Genomic DNA, 11,892 nt, shown 5'->3' on the forward strand with positions numbered 1-11,892 from the left:
ACTTTTCATGGAAATATCATGGAATATAAAAAAATTTAAGAAAGGTATTATTATTGTCCATAAGGCAGGCTGAAAGCTAGCTGAAGACAGCTGAAAGCGCTAGTGGAGAACATCGTAGTTGACGTTCTTCACAAGATTAGGGTTTATTACACTTCTGTCTCATATTGTCACTTTGGTCCTGGTAACTTCTAAGTAAAATGATAAGGTTAGAATAAATGATCACCAAGAACATTCTGGCTCTAAAATTCTGTGATATTCACCTCTGAAATAAGCAATGAGCAATATTTTGAATAATATATATTTATCTTTATGAAGAATATAATATTCTGGAATGTAACTGCAGGATATTTATAGGATAAATATCTTATTTAAATTATATATTGTGCTTTATTCATTCAAATATTTAGGGAATCTATATCATTCATTCAAATATTTATGGGATAATTATCTTTCTATTTAAAATATAAATGTTCAGCAGAGTGAGTTTCTTTAAAGGAAACAAAATTATAAGGTAGAGACAGTGACTAGAATGCAAACAATAACGTATGGGTTGTTGATTAGAGACAAATGACTGGCACAGGATGAGAGAAGACAGACACCATGGCAAGTGGGGGAGTCTGCAATGTGTCAGGGGTTGGACTTGGGCAGAGCCTTGAAGGATGAGGGTAAAATGAATAGGCATCTGAGACGGAGGTAATTTTACAGAGGCAGGTGTGAGTACAATACTGGGTAAGGGACACTCTGATGAAGAGTTGAAGGAAAGAGTGAGGAACAGCTAAAAAATAAACTGAATAAAATATGGGTAACTCAGATTATAGAGGGATTAGATAGCATAGAAGTTCATTGTTGAGAAAGCCTGTAGGGAGCCATTAAACTTTCCTGATTTGGGAAATAACACGATAAGGGTGAGATTTTGTTGGGTGGGGGGGAGTGAATTAATCAAGAATGTGGAATATATCCCAGAGCAGTGTTAGAGTCAACTCTGGCAAAAGCCAGTATAGGCTCCTTTCTCACAGTCCAATCACAGACTGTTAATGCTCACACAGCAGACAGAATGTGGGCAGGGACAAGTCCGTGGGACACTGCAAAGAAACAAGGTGCTGAACTTCATATTTCATGGGAGGTCTCTGGTACACCACCCTTTGCCAAGTAAAATGCCATTAAGGGCTTGACATGGTCTCAAAGAAATCCTACTCTTTTAAACATTCTCACATAGGTTTCGGTGTAATTTAAGCAAATCAAAATTACCAGGACAACAGAGAGTTTTCATTGTAACTGTAGTTATTTCACTTTGAAAAGTGACTGTACTTTTAAAGTTAGGTACATGTTTATGAATACTGTAATAGTCTGAGGTATAATAGCAGGATACAAAATCTCACATCTCTCTAGGCCTCTGTTTCAATTTTAGCTGTGAAGTGTTTTTGACTGGATACAAAATGTATTACCACATTTTGCATTTCAGATAGCAGTGTCTCATAGTTTGTTCCTATTTTCAGAAGTGAAAGGCATGTAATTCATTACATTCTTACCTATGATGAGGCAGAGTGGTGAGGAATATTTGGTCTCACTATGCAGGACGGTTATTAGGAACCTATCAAATTATCTTCTCCACTAGCAAGTATAAAATACTGAAAGACATGTCTTTTCCATTAAATGCTTCCAGTGTCCTCCTGAAGCCAAAGGGAATTCCAATGTGTACGTCCCTGAGCGTAGGATTTGGTCTAACATATTTAAATGGATACATTAAGATTCTCTAAGTTTTCTGCAAACCTTTTTTGGCTGCACATCTCACTTCGCTGTGGTCAAATTTAGTCTTTGGGGTGGACTCTCAAAACTTCCTGTTCCTACTGCAACCTCGTCCACCACCAACAACTTCCCATGCTCTCTGTCTCCTTTAGCTCTGAAAATCTCGGGATGGACTGAATTGTTGCTGTTACTCCTTCCTCTGCATTAGATGGCCCTGTAGCAGCTTCTCCTGAGCCTTTCACCAGTGGGGCATCACTAAGAAGACAGTTACATAAGGAAAATTAAACTCCTCCACACAATTCCCCTGTGAAAACTTCTCAGCGTGGAGCTGACCTAAACATGGTAAGACTCAGCAGTCACACACAGCCATTGTGGAAAGTATCTTTCCTTTGTACTTCTTGACACTATTATAATTAAAATTCTGTTTAAAGTCAGTCTCCCCTGTTTAACTGTAAACTCTAGGAGAGTAGAGATAATGCTTCTTTTGTGTATCACTGAGCCCCTAGGGTCAGGCACAGAGTAAGCACCAAATGGCTATTTGTGGAATTAGTTGAATACAATGGCATATTAACCTTAAAGGTTAATTTGACCCTTCTACTTTATTCTAATGCCATAAATTATTTTTAAGGCTACACATCACTATTAACGATTACAATTATCCATACATTTGCTGGATTTAATGTCTCTTTTATTCATTACTAAGAAATATATTCATACCATCCCAACATGGGACAAAAGAGCAGCTATGGTAGATATTAAATCTTCACCCACCCAAAGATACCTTTGAATTAATCATTCTGCAAGCAGTCTTTAGGTATTTATTGAACACCTGCTTCGGGCTTAGTGCTGTACTAGGTGCTGCGGACACCACAGAAATAATTTTAGGAATGATTCTTGTCTGTAGAAGCATGGCCTCTACGGGGGAAATGAGACTTGTGAAACAGCAGCCAACACTATGTTGCCCATAATAAGTAGTGATTTGTGCTGTACAGACTATATCTATTATAAATTTCAGAAGAAAGGGCAAGAGAGAGTAATGAAACTTAGGAAAGTCAGTGGCACCTTCTAAGAGACATGGTGCTTGAGGGGGACATGGCATGATGGGCAGGATTTGGGTACCAGGATGAGGTGAACACATCAGGCACAAAAACCTGGCAAAGTTGAAGAAGTGAAATGGTTACAGTGTGTTTATCTGAGAGTCAGCCTAAACTAATTAGAAGGCACTGTGTGTTGGGTTGAAAATGGGAATAACATGTGATTGAAAGAGTACTGCAGATTGATGAACGTCCTTGGGAGTGATTGTGAACGCAAGAGTGTGAAACAGCATTGGGTGTATCTGAACAGAAGAGAGACAATAAAGATAGTGTTTACAGATCATTAGTGTAGCAGTGACATCCAGAATGGACAAAGAGCAGTAATATGAACAGAGAGAGCACACGCTGCACCGCATGCAGTGAAGAAGCAGGTGGAGTCCGGGTAGTCCCAGCTAAGGTGCTGCTGCATAATCCAGGCAGGGGGTGGACTGAGTCCAGACCAAGGTGGTTATCGGGAAGAATGAAAACAAAGAGACTTGGGAGGCAACGAGAAAACGAAATGATTACTGGTTGGGGAGAGGGCAGGCTTTGGGACTAGAAGAATAAAAGTGCCAGTAGGGCTTCCCTGGTGGCGCAGTGGTTGAGAGTCCGCCTGCCGATGCAGGGGACACGGGTTCGTGCCCCGGTCCGGGAAGATCCCACAAGCCGCGGAGTGGCTGGGCCCGTGAGCCATGGCTGCTCAGCCTGCGTGTCTGGAGCCTGTGCTCCGTGGCGGGAGAGGCCACAACAGTGAGAGGCCCGCGTACCGCAAAAAAAAAAAAAAAAAAAAAGTGCCAGTAATAAAAACACCTTGGAGCGGAAATTGACTTGAGCTAGTGATGGACACTTAGGGTTCAGGCAGGTGACTAAATGATGTGTGGGGAGAGAGCAAAATCACAGTGTTCTAAAAAATAGTTGGATGTTGACAAATAAGTCAAGGAAAGGTTTGAAATTGATGGGTCACGGGTAAATCTCAATATGCTACACAAACTCAGCTCCTCAGGAAAGTCTTTCTGACCAACTCCACGCCTCCCCCCTTTAGGCCAGGTCTCCAGATTATATACTCTAATTATAATTACTTTTCCTTTGGGGCCTTGATCAAAACTCTTATTATTATTAGCAACATGATTTGTTTAATGTCTCTCTGTTTTGTTAGACTGAAATTTCCAAGGGTATAGGATTTGTGTTATTCCCAGTGATCTTTCAAACAAGACAAAGGATAAAAACATATTTAAAGGCCAAAAAGATCAACAGGTAAACCCTTTCGTATAATGACAATAGTGTTCTCGAAGGGCTCTCACAAAAATATATTGAAAACTACAGACTTTTGCATGGTCTGAAGGGTTCTGTGAATGACTGAAGAACAGGCACACGAGCCTGCATGTCAGAGAGTTTCCTGGACACAACTGTCTGTCTTAGAAGCATAGAGCTGACAGCTGGGGTTGGACTTGGCCACCTATTCGACCTATGATGAGGAATATGCTGAATGACCAAGAAACTGATGATGAAATTTAGAAAATCAACAAACCATTTAGGCAGGCATTTTGCAAGAGTCACAGTAGATACAGGAACGTTGCAAGGTTGGGCTGGTGATAAGCCTCACCACCTCATCAGGACTTCCTATAAGGCACACTGGAGGAAATTACGTCCTGTGGGAAGGCAGAATAACAACAGCAGCCCAGCTAACATTAAAGAACACTTACTATATGCCAACACGGCCTTGGGCCCTTTAAAGGCTAAGTAACCTGCCCAAGATGCCTCATCTTGTAGTAGCTGAACTGATTTCGAACCCGACAGCCTACAGCAAAGATACCGTCCACCTGGGAAGGGAAGTGCAACACATCCCTTTCATGCTAGGGACATGCAGGAAATGGATATCAGGCACCTCTTCCCTTTAGATGCTGCAGTTTCCTCATGAAATGGGGGATACTTGTGGCACCTCCTTAATAGGGTTTTACTGAGGATTATGAGTTAAAAGTATAAAAAGCTCTTAGAAAACTGTCTGGCACAGAGAATGAATATATTAAATGTTACCTGTTATAATGATGATGACGATGATGATGGTATAAATAACATAATAAATGAGAGAAATATCCTGAAGATGGATAATAAAAATGTATTAAGGGTTCATAAAGGGATAGCTACAAACATTCTAGTATAAGCAGAGTGGTGGGAAGTATAGGAAGTCCACTTCTGATGCAGAAATCTAAAGTCAGATGGATCTCAGTGCAGAGGAAGAGGCCCAATGAGCGGCATAATTGGCACCGTGTCCATCCTTGGCCTTCTTTTAATCCCGCCCCCCCTTTTCCTAGATAAGCTCATATACTCCCTGGCTTTCATTACCCTCTATGCTCCCCCAAATTCCAAATGTTTATTTGTAACTCAAACCTCCTTCCTCTGAGCTCCAGGACTCCAAATTGAACTATCGATTTAGTATAACAGCAACTCACAGTAACTGTGCCTTTTCTTATTATAGACCCACCACTCCTTGACTCCACTGGAATCATGTCACAAGCAAGCTCAACCTGTCCATAACTGAATTTGTGATCCACCCTCTAACACCATCTTCATCTTCCCACAACCATCTGGTGGCTCACCCTTGACACCTTCTTTTCCCTCACTCCTGCTTATCTAAATAGACCCAAGAGCTCTTATTTCCATTTTCTAAAATTCATCTGACCCAGTGCTTTTCTCCCCTTTTCCAGGCAATGTCCCTCTCAACTGAACTACTACAACCACTAGCCCTGCCATAAACACTCTTGGCTCCCTCTATACTTTTTTCAATCCAGCATCAAAGTACAAATCTGACTGTTTCTTCCCAGCTGAAAATCCCACAATGGCTGCCTATCTCATTTACGGATTAAAACCCAAATTCCTATACACATCCCACAAGACACTGAGGTATGCTTCCCACTCTGACATCTCAGGCCTGATTCGATGGTGTGCTCCCAGCTAAGCTCCAGGCAGGAGCTCTGCCTGGAGCTCTTTACTGACTCAGGGTCTTCTTACATGCTGCTCTCTTTGTCTGGAAGTTTTCTCTGCTCTTCTCATTTGGCTTCATTGTCCAAATCCTGTGGCTCTAAGCATGAATGTCTCTGCCTCACAAAAGCCTCCCTGATTCCCTAGATCTGTCAGGGCTCCCTGTAACACACTCTCATATCACCATCTACTTGAACTCTGCAGCACATTCCATAGTTATAATGTGATTAGTCACGTTCCATAGTTAGTCATGTGATTTTCTGCATACTATTTCTTCATAGTTGGGAAGAATCTGTAAGTACTTGCCCTGTTCACTTCTGTATTCTTGATATCAACACATCCCACTGAATACTTGAAAAATGAATGAAAAAGAGCCTCTACTAAATTTTACAAATAGCAGCTGCAGTCACAAACCAGAGCAGTCACGAAGTCAAACCATATTCCATGAATGAACACCCTCCATCAGTCACGTCGGCCTCAGTCAGGGTGATAACATAAACACTGTGAACGGCAGTGACCACCTTGACCACAGCCACAAACCAGGCACATCCACAATGTACCTTTTACTGACTCTTACTCAAATACCGATTTCCCCCTTCCTGATATTTTTCAGAATTCAGAGTGGTTAGGGTTGTTTTGCAATGCATCTGTTTTTAAAAAGGAAAACATCTGTTTTCTACCGAGGAAACATTAGCCATTATTTAATTATCTACATTAATGAAAGGCGCAGGGAGCAATATTTGGAATCACAGCCCATTTCATATACATAGTGAAGGACTGACTATATACAAACATACAGTTGGCAAAACACTGCAAAATCTGCAAGGAGAAGCACCTACTTGTCACTGTAACCTATCTTTTTTCTTTCACTAACACCCAACATCATCCCAAAGTAAAAATCAATTTCCAAATGGAATAGAATCATGTTGGCAGCACAAGAAATGTGAAAAAAAGATTGCCATCTGGAAAATGAGTATTAATAACTAAAGAACTTCAGGTTCTAACATAAATGAAAGATATTTAAACGATCTTGACAATATTCCTCTTTCACAAAATTAACCGTATTTTATAGTGTTGAAAAATTCATTGGGAGGCCTCAAATACATTACATGAATTTGCTAAAAGTAATTCAGTGATATTAAAAATTGACAAAGAACATGCTTTTCTCTGAGAAAGAATGTGTGAAATTCTGTCATATTTATTGAACCCTGATGTGGTAGACAAGTAAGATGCTGATTTGCATGGAGTACAACCAAGAATAATACTCTGTCTCTAGAACTGGTTTTTTTTTTTTTTTTTTTTTGTAAGATGGATGGGAGAAAAGCTGCACTTGGGGATATTAGCTTTGTTTGATATATTGATGCAAAATGACTTTCTATTGCAATTTGCCATCCTTCTGTGTATTTAGAAATTATGAAGGAAAGAATACATTTTGTTCAATTCCCTCAGTGTTATGCCATGAGGTGAGGCAAGAGAAGAAAACTATCACACTGCTGCTTGCTGTTTGCTCTGCCTGTATGACTTATAGGGGAAATGGTCTGCCTATATCTTCTTAAATTCAACTAGAATGTATGCATCAGGGCATGCCTAACAGCAGGGCATTATGATACTGCCAGTGCAGCTTTCAGGATATAATCTAACCCTTGTCATTTTTATCCTCTTCAGAGACATGGGAACAAGAGATTATTAACCCAGTCTCTTATGGTTTGCCTAGACCATAAGATGTAAAGTTACATAGAAACTCTCCAGAAAGTAGGCATAGAGGGAACTTTCCTCAACATAATAAAGGCCATATATGACAAACCCACAGCCAACATCATCCTCAATGGTGAAAAACTGAAACCATTTCCACTAAGATCAGGAAAAAGACAAGGTTGCCCACTGTCACCACTCTTATTCAACGTAGTTTTGGAAGTTTTAGCCACAGAAATCAGAGAAGAAAAGGAAATAAAAGGAATCCAAATAGGAAAAGAAGAAGTAAAGCTGTCACTGTTTGCAGATGACATGATACTCTACATAGAGAAGCCTAAAGATGCTACCAGAAAACTGCTAGAGCTAATCAATGAATTTGGTAAAGTAGCAGGATACAAAATTAATGCACAGAAGTCTCTGGCATTCCTATACACTAATGATGAAAAATCTGAAAGTGAAATTAAGAAAACACTCCCATTTACCATTGCAACAAAATATCTAGGAATAAACCTACCTAAGGAGAGAAAAGACCTCTATGCAGAAAATTATAAGACACTGAAGAAAGAAATTAAAGATGATACAAATAGATGGAGAGATATACCATGTTCTTGGATTGGAAGAATCAACATTGTGAAAATGACTCTACTGCCCAAAGCAATCTACAGATTCAATGCAATCCCTATCAAACTACCACTGGCATTTTTCACAGAACTAGAACAAAAAAATTCACAATTTGTATGGAAACACAAAAGACCCCGAATAGCCAAAGCAATCTGGAGAAAGAAAAATGGAGCTGGAGGAATCAGGTTCCCTGACTTCAGACTATACTACAAAGCTACAGTAATCAAGAAAGTATGGTTCTGGCGCAAAAACAGAAAGATAGATCAATGGAACAGGATAGAAAGCTCAGAGATAAACCCACACACATATGGTCACCTTATTTTTGATAAAGGAGGCAAGAATATACAATGGAGAAAAGACAGCCTCTTCAATAAGTGGTGCTGGGAAAACTGGACAGCTACATGTAAAAGTATGAAATTGGAACACTCCCTAACACCATACACAAAAATAAACTCAAAATGGATTAAAGACCTAAATGTAAGGCCAGACACTATCAAACTCTTAGAGGAAAACATAGGCAGAACACTCTATACATACATCACAGCAAGATCCTTTTTGACCTACCTCCTAGAGAAATGGAAATAAAAACAAAAATAAACAAATGGGACCTAATGAAACTTAAAAGCTTTTGCACAGCAAAGGAAACCATAAACAAGACCAAAAGACAATCCTCAGAATGGGAGAAAATATTTGCAAATGAAGCAACTGACAAAGGATTAATCTCCAAAATTTACAAGCAGCTCATACAGCTCAATAACAAACAAACAAACAACCCAATCCAAAAATGGGTAGAAGACCTAAATAGACATTTCTCCAAAGAAGATATACAGATTGCCAACAAACACATGAAAGAATGCTCAACATCATTAATCATTAGAGAAATGCAAATCAAAACTGCAATGGGATATCATCTCACACTGGTCAGAATGGCCATCATCAAAAAAATCTACAAACAATAAATGCTGGAGAGGGTGTGGAGAAAAGGGAACCTTCTTGCACTGTTGGTGGGAATGTGAATTGATACAGCCACTATGGAGAACAGTATGGAGGTTCCTTAAAAAACTACAGATAGAACTACCATATGACCCAGGAATCCCACTACTGGGCATTTACCCTGAGAAAACCATAATTCAAAAAGAGTCATGTACCAAAATGTTAATTGCAGCTCTATTTACAATAGCCAGGACATGGAAGCAACCTAAGTGTCCATCAACAGATGAATGGATAAAGAAGATGTGGCACATATATACAATGGAATATTACTCAGCCATAAAAAGAAATGAAATTGAGTTATTTGTAGTGAGGTGGATGGACCCAGAGTCTGTCATACAGAGTGAAGTAAGTCAGAAAGAGAAAAACAAATACCGTGTGCTAACACATATATATGGAATCTAAAAAAAAGAAAAAAAAAAAGGTTCTGAAGATCCTAGGGGCAGGACAGGAATAAAGACGCAGACGTAGAGAATGGACTTGAGGACACGGGGAGGGGGAAGGGTAAGCTGGGACGAAGTGAGAGAGTGGCATGGACATATGTACACTACCGAACATAAAATAGATAGCTAGTGGGAAGCAGCCACATAGCACAGGGAGTTCAGCTAGGTGGTTTGTGACCACTTAGAGCGGTGGGATAGGGAGGGTTGGAGGGAGGGAGACGCAAGAGGGAAGAGATATAGGAACATATGTATATGTATACTGGTTCACTTTGTTATAAAGCAGAAACTAACACACCATTGTAAAGCAATTATACTCCAATAAAGATGTTAAAAAATTTAAAAAAAGATGTAAAGTTACAAATCAGTTTTTGGCTGTTTTAGGACAGGTTACATGAACCAGAGAAGCAGAGGCGGCCAATCTGCAGAGTCGATAATGTAAACAGAGCAGAGAGGAGCAATGAAAAAATATGATAGGGAGTCCTGAGGAGGTCTGAGGTCCTGGTTCTCTTACTCTCTACCCTATGGGTGCATCAATGAAGAAGTCAGACAAATTCTTCCTCTGTTGCCTTGGGCATCTTTTAGAACAAGTGACACAACTCAATTGGGGAAGCGAGGAGAAAGAAATCACCTAAACTAGATTATATATACCCCATTAGGGAAGGCACCACATATAAGGGTTCTGGGAACCGCTTTAAGTCTGGAACAATAGTAGGTGCTGAGTAAATTTTTCTTGAATAAATTAATGATCATTTCATATGTAAGGGTAGAAGTAGTGAAAATGAGTAGAGTGGTACATGAATTTCCTATATTATATCCAGAGGCATATCAAGCACAGATATTTGAAACATAGAGTTACAGTGTAATTTAGTTGTTAAGGGCATGTGCATTGGAGCCAGACTCAAACTGAATCCCAGCATTACCACTTGGCAGGGCTGCCATCTTAGACATGGAGGTAACCTCTCAGTGCCTCAGTTTCTTCATCTGTGAAGTGGAAGTAATTACAGTATCTACCTCAAATAATCTTTGTGAAGATTGCATGAGCTGAAAATTAGTAAGTAAAGTACTTAGAACAGTGCCTGGTACACGTAACCATTCTGAGCGTTAGCTGTCATTTTAATAACATATCTACTACTAAAATTCTAGACTGTGGTACTCGGTAAGTTTATTCTCAATAAGTTTAGTTTTGCATTATTCTTTACTTTTTTTCATGTCTTTTAGTCCTGTACTCCAGAACAATTTCCACAGTGGTGGGCAATAAAGAGAATACGAAAGGATCTCTGAGATCCTTATCTTCCAGGTGAGGGACCAAGGCCCAGAACCAGCAAGGGAGTTGTCCAAGACTACAGCTCTCACGGCAGAACCAGACCTGGAATCCAGATCTAACTTCATGTTATTCTTAAACATTGTAATCAAAGAAAAAGATTTAAAACTGAAATGTACGTAAAATGGATACCCATCACAGAGATGCTAAAAGGTTTTACTATAGAACTTTAATACTTGATTTTTTGGCAACAGGTAGTGAAGAGTTACAGCCCTCATTAATTTGTAGGAGTTTTTGTAAAATAATTTATTATACAGGATACTTGCAGCAGGGCCTGACATTTTTTTCTAGTTATGTAACTTACGTGAAATTGATGAAAAATGTTTAGCTCAACTTGAAGCGATAAATCACTCATTGTGATGTCCCAGAGCCTAAGAATATAGTTTTTATTAAAAACAAACAAGCAGACAAATAAATCAGTTGGTTTTCTAAAACCAATTCTTGGGTATTCTAAGAGAAACTTCAGTTATAAAACAACTGTGAGCATTGTTCACACTAGTTACCATTATAATGCAAGCTCTTACTTTTGTGCCCTGGCAGCATCCTCGAATATGGACAGGTGTTCAGAGTTCGTGCATTTCAGTGTGAGTGCTCATCGCCAAAAGCCACAGCATAGGATAAGTAAACTTCCACTGTCTTTCCCCTATTGTCTAAACTGTTAAGCAATTAGAAGTCCGAGGCATTTACTTAGTTGAGAATACTGTTTTTATCACCAATTCTATGTCCCTGTTTTTCTAGCGCATACAAATCACCGAAGTATTTTAACCTCAAATTTTATTTAAATTTAAAAGTTGCCACTAATCACCAAAGAGCAGTTGAGATTCAACCCGGATTCAAGGAAGTCATATAAGATTCCCTGAATTAAAAGAAAAATTTGTAATTTCTTTATCATTTTAAAATTCTTAATGACAAGTCAACCTTTGAATTTATAGATTCTAGCTCATAATAACTTCTTCAGCAGGATATATTGTTCAGGAAAAAAGAACCTCAAATGCCTGGGTATCACTTCCACTATATTTTTTTCAAC

The sequence above is a fragment of the Delphinapterus leucas genome, chromosome 5, assembly GCF_059928025.1.
Source record: "Delphinapterus leucas isolate spDelLeu-1000000601 "Yukka" chromosome 5, BTC_Dleu_Yukka2, whole genome shotgun sequence".
In the NCBI taxonomy this organism is placed as follows: Eukaryota; Metazoa; Chordata; class Mammalia; order Artiodactyla; family Monodontidae; genus Delphinapterus; species Delphinapterus leucas.